The following is a 12,934-nucleotide window of genomic DNA, read 5'->3' as shown; positions in this document are numbered from 1 at the left end:
AAGATGCAAGATAATTACCGCGATTGGCCGAGCAAACTACCATTCGCACTCTGGGGATACCGCACCTCCATTCGAACACCGACAGGAGCCACGCTCTTCTACCTAGCATACGGTATGGAGGTCCCATCTCTACGCATCCTACTGGAGAGTCAAGTTCCTGAGGCGGAATGGACAGGTCGAAGATTCGAACAAATTAAGCTTCTAGACGAACGACGACTCAACGCCTTGCACAACGTCCAGCTATACCAACGACGTATACAACGGGCATTCAACAAAAAGGTCAAACCCAGAAATATCAAAGAAGGCGACTTGGTCCTCAAGTCGGTTCGAGCACCATTACCCGTCGATCCGAGAGGGAAAATTAAACCCAATTGGGTCGGGCCATACCTGGTCAAGAAAATACTCTCGGGGGGCGTAGTGAGACTAAGTGACCTAGAAGGGGAGGATTTCACAAACCCGACCAACCTAGACCCACTCAAGAAATACTACCCTTGAACAATAGCAACCAGCAAACCCTAGTCTTACAAACTAGCAACCACCGTACCCCTTTCAATTTAAGTTCCCCAACGCGTTCTGATTTGAAATTGCACGTTTTATCGAGTCTAAGTCGCGGCACCTTGCCCCGTTTCAAATGCCCTTTGATCTGTCAAAGGCAACATCCATTCACACTCAAACAAAAATAGCTGAACTACGAGCATGGTTTGATTTCACCTTTTCAGGTGGATACATAGGCAGTCATTTCTTACACAAGAAGGATACAACCACAAAAGCCAAATAAATTAACAAACTTTTCGAACTATGAGGATGGTTTGATTTCACCTTTTCAGATGGATACGTAGGCAGTCCTTTCTTACACAAGAAGGATACAACCATCCCATAATAAAAAAAACCCATATCAAGTTCAAAAAACAAACAAAGGAAAAGGAAACGACATTCCCTTTCCCACAAAAAATACAAAAAGAGCCTTTCTCCCTTCCCACAAAAATCCCATTTTCCAAGTGCATTGTTTAGGATAATTCAAACCGAATTTCCTTTGCAAAATGGATGGAAGAAACAAGCGTTCGTAATCTCTTTTGACACAAGCAATCCTCTTATTTAATTAATAATGAGAAGGATTAAAAATTTGACAACAAATAAAGCTAGACAAATCTACAACTTGTCAAAGCTAGAATGTCGACTAAGACATCTCACATAATAAAACTAGCACAAAACACACAATACATAGCTAGTACAACATAATAAAAACTCACAACACTAATACAACATAATAATAAAATGGGTAATGGAGATCTTCATTCTTCCATTCTACCCTTGCCTTTTCCCTGGGGGTACATCTTCCCCTTATTATTCTTGTTGGCCCGCCAAGCATGAACTTCCTCTTCGGAACAGATCCTCAATGGATCCACAACGACGGCCTCCGGTCTCTTGCATGACCCCATGCCCGGTCCAAGCTAAGCCCATACACGGCCCACAACCTCTTTGGGACCTGAGCTTCTCCTCTTTGGTGGCCTCGTTAGGTTCGAGCTAGCTCTATCAACAAAGTCGTCAAAGAAGGCACGGTTGGCTTTACCAGCCTCTCTATACTTCAAGTCAACGACCTCATCCTTACGAGATTTGGACCTTTCCTCCAAGGTTTGAGCTCTTGACCACTTGAGATAAGCGGGAGTCACCCATGTCGTGGCAACGGGATTTGGCACCTCCCAAATCAATCGAGTGGCCCACCACCTTTCGGAGACCTCCACAAGCTCGGAGTTCCTAAAAACACTCTCTTGGACGAGAGTATCTTGAGCGGGCACCTTTTGTTGATGCCCCATTTGCCTCATGAGCCTTTTGGGATAAATGAAGGAAGCAATCTTCAAACCCACCACCATCAAAGAACAAGAACTAGCGGCCGAAGCGGGTAACCCCAGAAGGACCTCAAATGCCACCATGGCACCACCCAATGGATATGAAGACCACCCTCCTCCACCAATCTCGAGGTCCAATAGCCCTTGGTGGATGAAAAACTATCCGCATACAATTTCTTCCTCATAGTAAGGTGACGGAAGGAGTAAGAAGAAGAATCGGCCGGAGGCTCTACATACCTTAGCCTCTCCAATAGCCATACTTGGAGGATACTTGGAGATCCGAACGAAGGAGCCTCTCCACAAGAGCCCTTCTTGTCCAAAGATTGGATGATCTCGCCAAGCACCAACCATGATGGATCTCTACCATGCTCCATTTGCTCAACCACATGCACAATGGTCATACTACCATAACATTTGGACCTCTACTTCTTCAAGGCATCGACAAAGAGGTATGCATGCACTAGGCAAAAGGCAAGAGCCTTTCTCCTAGCCACCTCTGAGACATTGACATCCAACCGGTTTGAGAAAATGTTGATAAGAGCCAACATATCCACACCATTGGGAGCAAGGAGAAAGTTGACTTGACTTTTTGACAAGCCCAACATTGAACGAAACTTCTCTTTTTATCACAACCGAGTCGGGGGAAGAACCGGAGTACAACCCGGCCATCCACCAATGGCACCCACTTATTTGGCAAGAGGACAAATTTCCCCTTTCGGGAAAACGAAAACATGATGTTTCGAATCCCAAAATCGAGAGCATGCTTCAAGAAACGAGGATTGCACCTTGAGTTGACGAAGCACCAACAAGTGACCAACTCCCATTACAACGAGTTGATACTTCTCGTGAGGTGACAAATCTCGACACCAATGTCGCAACCTATTTTTGAAAGCATCCATGAATAATTTTGTGGAAGAAGAATAAAGGTTTTTATAGAGATGTTTTCATGTTTCGGATGATGAGACAATGAAACACAAACGTCCCTATTTATACAAAACAATCAGCGCCTTTTTTCGAAAAAAAGGGAAGCCCCTTTCCATCGCCAGTGGCCTCGCGCCTCTTCGGGCTGGTCCTCAGGATCCGCACCTTGATTTGTCCCTTTCAATTTGTGTTTCTTCCTGACACATAAAACCTCCCGCCACAGGACTCGCGCCTCTTTGGGCCTATCCAGGAATTTTTGTGTTTTCTCACACTCACATTTCCTTGTTTTCGCATTTTACGAAATCCGACACAGTTTCCATGACGCAGCTTTAAGCATACGGGTTTTTCTCTTCTTTTTTAGGGAGGAAGGGCTAGTCGCCCCTATCTGCTACGGATCGTTTCCATGTCAGTTGAAAATCCCGAAATTTTTTCGCTTTTTCGCATTTTCCACAAAATCTAAAACTGATGACATGACGACAATTTTCTTCAAAAATTCAAGCTCTTGCAAATCCGAGTCTTGATCTCACAAAAATAAAAACAAATACACTCGCAAAAATCTCTTTTAAAATTCACCCGTGACGGTTTGAGTTTTAGTTTTCTGAGTCACAAATCAATTTCAGGAAAATTCGATGCAATTTAATTCAAACACGAGTTAATTGCTCGAAATTGCAAAATCAATTTCTTTTTCATCATATCCAAATGTGACGACCTGTCACGGAATTTTCAAAATGTCAATTTAAAATTCAACTTTAACTTCGAGTCATCGTGGTTATTTTTTGTTGTCATCAAATGCTTTTACGTGCCTACATTTGTGCATACGTGCTACCTGTTGTTTGTTTTCTACACTAACGATGCAGGAACAAATGCAAAGCAAAGGAGAATCAGCCGTTGACCGTGCTTCTCCGAAACAAAACACAAATAAACCAAAATACCAAAAACACATATATACAAACCGCCTTACGCAAAATGTAAATATGTACAAACAGAAGTTCAAAAAACAGACAAAAAACTACAACTACTCAACACCTCCCGGTGGACCAGTCTCGGTCTCGCGAGGAGTCGCGGCCAAGGCAGACACCACCTCCAGCTCCGGCCCCCTTGTAAAACCCCAAGTTATTAAGAGTAAGGTTGTCCCACATCGGGGAATTGAGGAGGTTGTGATATGTTTATAAAGGATTTCACCCACCACTTAGTAACAAGGTCTTGTGCTTTTGGGCTTAAGTGAGGACAAATATGGGCCCAAAGGTACACACCCATCTTATTGGGTTGTGTTACGACGGTGGTGGGTCGGGTTATTATAAATGGTATCAGAGCGACCCTGCGACCGTGTGGTGAACCCGTGGTCGGGAGTACCGGGTCACACACCTAGCGGGGGAGGATTCTGGGCTGCGGTCAAGTTGGGGGCACAACGAGGACGTTGTGTTCTTTAAGTGGGGGAGATTGTAACACCCCAAGTTATTAAGAGTAAGGTTGTCCCACATCGGGGAATTGAGGAGGTTGTGATATGTTTATAAAGGATTTCACCCACCACTTAGTAACAAGGTCTTGTGCTTTTCGGCTTAAGTGAGGACAAATATGGGCCCAAAGGTGCACACCCATCTTATTGGGTTGTGTTACGACGGTGGTGGGTCGGGTTGTTATACCAGCTATCCCATGTAACTCGACTCATACCTGCTCAACAACTGCTCACCATCCCCGAATGGATCACCACAGTTTTTAAAACAATAAACGGGGTCAGTACTAATCACACAATTTATATAATCCAACAATACAACAAACAAGACAGCTCAATCGTCACAGATATACTCCAAAGTCCATTCCCAACTCCACAATACTGAATACACACTAAAGTGTGTAGCCCTGCCAGAGTGCCCATCGCAACAGGTCACTCCACGCCGCTAGTGGGGGACCGCAGCCATTCCCACCTAGTCCCCGCTCATCTCCATTGAGCGATAAACCCAAATTCCTTAATGTGCACATCCCTTCTGTGGCGGGTTCCACAGAAGGCGAATAATGGGCGTGAAGCCACTCCCACAAGTGACTCCACTCAGCCAGGGACGCGCCCCGAAGGACACAGACAGATACAAACAACCACAACTACTAAACAACAATCAACACCAACAACCGTCACAGTACTCGTATGATAACAATCAACAATCATAAATCACCACCACATATTTTGACACTAATACTGAGTAGGGAAACCCTACCTGGAAAGCAACACAGTCAGACGATCTCAACAGCTGTTATCAAAAGGCCTCTTCTACGAATCCTCCTCCTAACATACAATCATACAATTACTACCAATCAAGAAACACAACAAAACCCCCAAATCCCCAAATTAGGGTTTAACTAACTTTAACGAAATGCCATAAAAACAGTACGTAGATCTTACCCTCGACGCAAGGATTACAAAGGTATAAAGAAAGACGAATTCCGACCTTCCAAGCTCCGGGATTTGCCAACAATGCGATTGATGCGAAGAACGTAGATTGTTTTCTCTTTTGAAAGTAATTAGGTTTGTAAAAGTGTCTTAAGAAAGTGACGGAAGTGATTATATATTAAATTGCATTATTAAAAAAACCCGATGAATCATCCCCCCGTAAACCGGCTACTCGATCGAGTAGCTGACATACTCGATCGAGTGCCGCCTACTCGATCGAGTATCGAGGTTACTCGATCGAGTACCCAATAGGTCAGAAACTGTTTTAAATCGCAAAACACCCTTACTCGACAGAGTAAGGCCCACTCGATAGAATACCCAGAGACTCATAAAACCGTAGTATTACATGCAGAATAAGGAAGTCCTATATCATCCTCTTTCCTAAATAAAATAGCGGAAATCTTCCTTGCTGAGGAGGAAAGGCCTTGGGAGAGAACGCAGTTGTTGGCGCGCCTCTTGGAAACATCGCAACGCCTGTTTCTGGGCCCGTTCTTCAGCAGCTTCGAATATTTTCTAGGTTTTTTTTATAAAACCTTTAAATAGAGGGCTTTGTTCTCCATATTCTTCACGTGAGTGTCCGTCCTTCTCTTATCTCTTTGCATTCTAAACCTACGCTATTGCTTTTTGAATACTACGTGCTTGATCAATCGACCACGTAAGCCCGAATCATTTTGTGGTACTCGTCTTGTTGCATGACCGGCCAAATTTGACCACTACACATAATCAATCAATCAATCTTGCTAAATTCCTTGTTAAATCAAGGGCACATTCACCATACATTAAACTGAGTTGAGTTACCACTAGAGGACGATTTAGTTAAATCTCGCTTCGCTAACATGTAAGTCTGAAGGTAAATCCCATCTTTAAATTATGTAATTATTGTACTTTTGTAATATTTTGTACAAATCTATATCATAAGGATGCTCATTAGTCGTAATTATTTTATAAACTAAGTTTTAAAACCGTTTGACAAAACAGCAGATGTTAGACTTGGGGAAGAATCGCATCAACCGATGTACCTTCCTGAGCAGACGCACCTCTTGCTGCGCCTCTTCCAGGGGCTACTATCCAGTTGTTGCTCTTCTTCTTCCTCGAGTCCTTGTTGTTTCGCTTACTTTTTTCTTTTCTTCATTTCTTCTTCTTTATTTCATTTATCCTTTGAAGTTAATATTTGTAAGTCGTTCTTATCAAATCCTTTTAAACTTAAATCACTAATAATCCATATTAGCGGGTTTTCGTCACTATCTCAAAACTGGGTTTGCGAGCTTCAATATTTTCATATTGAATCTCTCAAATTCGACCTTTGTACATGCTTTAAATTTTTCTTTCACCCTTAATCGGACTCCTAATCAATTTTATTCCACTTTAGTTCATGATTAGTCGAATTTGTAATTTGTAAATTGACTTCAAATCTCTTCCTTTTGTAAATATGTTGTATAATTTAATATAAATTGATTTTGACGAGTTTATGACAATTCTTTATATTCTGAAACATGGTTAAATCACTTACTTTAAGCCGTAGTAAATCAAAACAATCGATTAAATCAAACCAACGAACGTTAATGGTTGCGAGTCTGACTTTCGCAGTCAGAGCTGTAATACCTGGATATTGTGGGACATGTACAAGAACCTCGAGATGCGTGAGAGGACCATCGGACTTGATGAGAGACTACTCGGGAGGGAAGTATAGCCATACAGTCGACCAAGTGAGACTTAGACTAGACCTAGTGAAACTTTAGTAGACCGAGTAGAGCGTTCAGCTGATCGAGTGGCCGACACTCAGCCGACTACAGCAGTACTCAACCGAGTGAGTGGCACTCGGCCGAGTGGACTCGGCACCCGACCGAGTGCAGCTGAACAGTACACTCGATAAAACCCAAGTAGGGATCTTATTTCCTTTATCCAAAAACATACAAACAAATCATAAAACTTGAGTAATTATTTGTATATCTTAGAAAAATCGATTTCGGGAAAATTAGTGAAAGAATAAATACTTACATTGTTGAAATGGTAAGAATTAAAGAAGTGAAATAAAGTAAGGATCTTGATTCTAAGCACTAAAGGAGTAGAATGGAGTTGCTAAAATGATTTTTGGGAAGTTTTGGAGTGGAAGTTGTGAGGTAAAATGAAAGGATGAAGAAGATAAGAAATGAGGAAAAGGGGTAAACCCGTATAAAATTTCAGCTCGAGTAGGCACTCGGTCGAGTTCGAGTCCACTTGGTCGAGTGCTCAATCCCAGAATTTTCCAGGCCCAGGATTTAACCAACTCGGTCGAGTGTTGGCCCGTACGCACTCGAGTGGCTCCTTACGGCTTAAAATTTCGTATTAGGTTCGACGGATGGTATCCCTGCAACAAAGAGGAAGTTCGGGAGTAAACCGGCTATCGGTGACTCGTCCCGTGTTAGCTTACACGTTATTATACTTATCGCCTTTGATGCACTACCGTAGCACTAGTAGTTACTTTACCAACATCCATTACTAATCATATACTATCGATAACACTAACAAGCACTCAGTTATCACGCAATATGAATCCAAAGAACGAAATCATTATCCTCATACTAACACATGTTAATAATTTCCAAACATACTACTTACATTAATTCAAGCATCCAACTTTCATATGTATTAACATGTACTACATGAATGACTGCATCATGTAAGAATCTTATCAACTTATTATAGCACACATGTAAGTATGTAATCACACCATATTTCACATAACCTTCACACATCGACACATAACAACCACTCCCAAAACATGTTATACTCATCGATTATTTCATTCAACTTCCACATATCACCACATGAACGATTGTTTTATCCAAGAAATCAACGACGCACCAAAGCATACATGCATCCACATTATGTTTAATATAGCATTCACCCATTTTTATAACCACCCACGTAGGGACCAACCGAGATAATAGGCACTAGTTTTAATATGAGGGCGCCTACTCATCCAAAAATGATCTCCCATTGTACCCATATCGGGTTCATTTTATTAGACACGCCTAGGTTCATTGGTTTAGGTTCCAAAATCGTCACTCTGATAAACTTTGTAACACCCCCTTCTTACCCGACCAAGGTAATGGGAGGATGTTACCATTTCGGTTTCCCGAGGCGGTGAATCGGAGTTGCAATTAAGAAACAACTTAAATAAATAACATGTTTAGTGATTACAAATGATGAACAAATGAATAATAAATGTAAACTAGACATTATACAACTTGTCTACCACCTAAGGTATTTATCTATGCCACTTGATTCCAAGTTCGATGCTCGTCCCGTCTCCCACGTGACATCAAGCCAACCTGTACATAACCTGCTCCCCATATGATCGGAAATTTCATATGGATCGACATAGCCACCCCGGAAATAGGTGACAATTACACAGACATACAACACGTCAGTTTCAATAAATAAATATAAGACATAACATGATAGATAAATATGCAACATGCCAATGATATGAATGAGACATTATTATACAATCAACACATCAGTACCGGGACACGCCCAGACGTACTCACAACCACCGATGCATGGGACACGCCCATGACACCACACCTCATAAATAGGTACCGGGACATGCCCAGACGTACCTGGTCTGGAAGCCAACCGGATCCCCTACCAGACGTAGTGCCTCAACCACACGAGTCCCTCCGTCTTCAAGTCATTAATGTGCACATCCCTCTTGGAGTGGGAAGCTCCAAGAGGCAACTAAAGCGTAAGACGATCTCCCAACCGTCTTACGTCTCCTCAACAATAACCATGTCCTCGACATATACATCAACAACCACAATGATATAATATGCAACACAACACATCAAAGTAAGACTAATTATGGAATACACTCTTCAACATGCCATGGACCTCTATTACTTAATTATTCCGACTCCTTGAGTCCTCACAAACCAATGTCATGTTATAATACATTTCCAAGAACATAAGAGACTTACCAAGATCCTCCACAAATACCATGTGAAGCAATCCAACTCATAATATGCAAATGATGCAAAAGACACACAAATATTCATACACACACATTATTGAGACCAAGTAGAATTAACCTACCGTTAAGCAATCTTCATAAGCTACTCGAATCCGACCGATTCCGTCTCATAAAACCGTCTCATCTTATACAAACCACACAATACTATCACAAATACAACCTACACTATTATACACTACAATACCCCTTATCATCACCCACTAATTGCCCATATTACATACCCTAATTACTAATTAATTATCCAGAACAAAACCCTCAAAAGTTAGGGTTTAAACTAATTAGAGAAGGGTAGATCTTAACTTATAAAGTAAGAGGAAGGAAGGAAGAAGATGAACAATTCACCAAATTAAGCTTGAATCTCATTAGAATATGTTTGTGAGGGTTTTAGAGAGAAGGGAGAGAGTTTAGAATAAGAAAGAAGGAGGGGAAAATGATTTGGATAATATAAGGTGTAATCCCGAATTTGGTGTTTATCGGATGCTATACAATGGCACTCGGTCGAGTGCCTAGTCCACTCGGTCGAGTGCTCGCTCACTCGACTGAGTGTCAGCCACTCGATCAACTAAACCCTCAACTCGGTCCACTGCAATCACACTAGCTCAAGTCTAGGTCACACTTGGTCTAGTGTGCACTCACTCGGCCCATCCAATACTCCACTAGGTCCACTGTAGTCTCTCACGCATCTCGAGGTACTTTTGTGGGTCCCAAAGAATCCGGGTATCATATGAGTATTTGAGGATGGTTGTGATTCTCATGTAGTGTCGGAAATGCATTATAACATGATATTGAGTTATGGCGACTCTATTAGTCGGGATAATGGAGGATTAGATGTTCATAGCATGCTTGAAAATGTGTCTTATAATGATTTATGTACTTGGCATGAAATGTTGCTTATTACATATTGTGATTATTGTGTTTGTCAGAGGTTGGTGGTGATACTTGGTTGTTGAGGAGGCGTAAGATGGTTGGGAAACCGTCTTACGCTTGGGTTGCCTCTTGGAGCTTCCCACTCCAAGAGGGATGTGCCCATCGATGACTTGAGTATGGAGGGACGCGTATGGTTGAGGCACGACGTCTGGCAGGGGATCTGATTGGCTTCGGGGCCCGGTATCACGGGTGTGTCCCGAGTAACTTGTTACGGGCTGAGGTCCGACTGTGTTTGTAGGCGGTGATACGGTGCCGTCACCGGGTTGTGGGTACGTCTGGGTTTGTTCCTGTTCCGGTTTGGTGATTGCATAATCGTATCTAATGTGTGTCATTAGAATGTTGCATATTTACATATCGTCTAGTGTCTTATGTCTTTATTTATCAAAATTGACGTGTTTTGGGTTGTGTGTAATTGTCACCTATTTCCGAGATGGCCTATGTTGATCCATATGATATTTTTGATCATATGGGGATCCGTTTGAGTACAGGTTTTGCTTGTTGATGTGATCGGGGTTTGGGTCGTGCTTTGGACTTGGAGTCGAGTTGCATAGTTGGATGACATAGATAGTGGTCGTGTTGTATATGACATAGTTTACATTTGTTATTCATTTATTTATATGTAATTCATTAAACTTGTCATTTATATAAAGAGTTTCTTAATTGTAATTTCGATTTCACTACCTCGGAAAACCGAGATGGTTACATCCTCTGATTACTTTGGTCGTGTAAGAAGGAGGTGTTACAAGAGCCCACCTCTAGAACAAACGCAAAGGATGATGCGCTTATTCCAGAGGACGCATCATCTGCTGCGCCTGTTCCGAGTTGGATTCTGACCCTGCACTTAGCTCGTCTCGACATAATCAGTGTATATCTTCTACAAATCGACTAATATATCCATTTATCGCCTAATACTGATATTCTCGCTTTTTGTATTTAATTTTTTTTTTCCATTTCATTTCTTTATTTCTTTTTAAAACCACTTTTCGAGCATCTTTATGACGTAAATTCGATCCTTTTGTCTTGTAATTTATATTTTGTATTTGTATGCCTTATTGTTTGTCTTTCTGACATGTAATTATTGTAAATATCCACTTTGACCATCTAATTCTTGTTGTTTGTTCAACCGACACAGTTTAATCTCACATGCTAGGATAAATCTAATGTTTGTTGCATTCATGCATATAATAAACAATATCGAGTATAAACAAATTTTCCAATCATTAGTAGAGACCACTATCGAGGAGGGCGAGATTAGATGTTCGATTAAAGAACTTCCTAGTACGAACCCGCACCCCTTACTCAGATATCTGTGAGCACCCGTGTTCACTGGTATCACGAGAGTCATTCTAGACATAGAATGCTAAGAGTAACGGATTTCTTACTATTCATGTCAATACTTTATGCCTTGACATGGCATGAAGTATTCGAACGATTCCAATTTCCCACAAAAATTTGTGCCGACTCCTCACATGCAGCCTTGTTCAACCTTTTACCGGTTTCCAAGCCTCTTAAATCGGTTACGACCCATGGCGTGCTTTGTTTACAAAGTTCTGTGGGAAGAAATGTCGCCATTTTAAACTTCCAACGCGCGGGTGCGCGCGGTGTGGGTGACTTTAGTCCACAGTTTGTCGACTCTGCTGGGGATGATACACTTAGATTTGATCTAGTGTTACCCGTGGTGAAACTTGAACAAGGTTGGGAAATAGTTAATATAAGACAATTGTTGATTCTCATTACTCGATCTTCTTAGATCGTTTTATCTAGCCTTCCTAGGCTCTTAACCAAACCAATTCCGACCAATTGTCCAGACTCGATAGCGCAAATTCTTACTGGTTCTTAGTAGATGGATTATGAATCTCAACATGCCACACATACTTGTATCAACATTTGCTTATTCTCATGTTATAATGCATTTCCATTCACAATATCAGACTATCCATCCTTTACCCATTATGATGATACGATACAATTGCACCAACAACATGAGACTAACAATAATTCCCTTTACATGTTATAATGCAAACCCAACCATTACAATAATCCTTTAAGATGTAACTAACCACTGAGCATGTTATAATGCAAATATCATATTCTTGTGAGACTAACCACAACATCAACACCAACATCAACATATATAACATTCATATTATTGAAACCGAGTAGAGGAAAATCCAACTTTTAACAATCCTCCAATTAGTACAAGCAAGCACACTAATCTTCCTCTAATAAGCCACATCCTATAGTTAATTGAGAATTTCCTATCACAAACATGTCCTACAACAATATAATACATCTAGTTAATCATTATTACTATCTAATTACTCCAAACCTTAATTAATATACTCAAATAACAAAACCCCCAAATTCTAGGGTTTGGGTAAAAATTAAAAGAGTAAAGATAATATGTTACTCACAAGGTGAAGGGGAACAAGAAAATGTGAACGAATCTTGTAAATTCCTTAAAACAAAGAGTAGATCTTGAATAAATGACATAGAATTGTTGTAGAGAGGGGTAGGAGGGTTTTAGAGAGAGATTTTTAGGGTTTAGAATGAATAAAAACCGATTACAAGCCTTATATACTAAAGCACAAAACGTAGGAATTGGCCCTTGTAAAACTGAGCCCGAACCCGATTCACTCGCTTGAGCCGAGTGTGGTCTGGTCTGGCCACTCCAACACACTCGGTCTCCCTCACTCGATCGAGTAAGGAGGCATTCGGTCGAGTTCTCCCTCACACTAGATCGAGTGCACCTCTCGGAAATGAGGGGGTATTAGAGTAAGT

Source organism: Silene latifolia, chromosome Y (assembly GCF_048544455.1).
Source record: "Silene latifolia isolate original U9 population chromosome Y, ASM4854445v1, whole genome shotgun sequence".
NCBI lineage: Eukaryota > Viridiplantae > Streptophyta > Magnoliopsida > Caryophyllales > Caryophyllaceae > Silene > Silene latifolia.
This window is presented reverse-complemented; position numbering follows the sequence as displayed.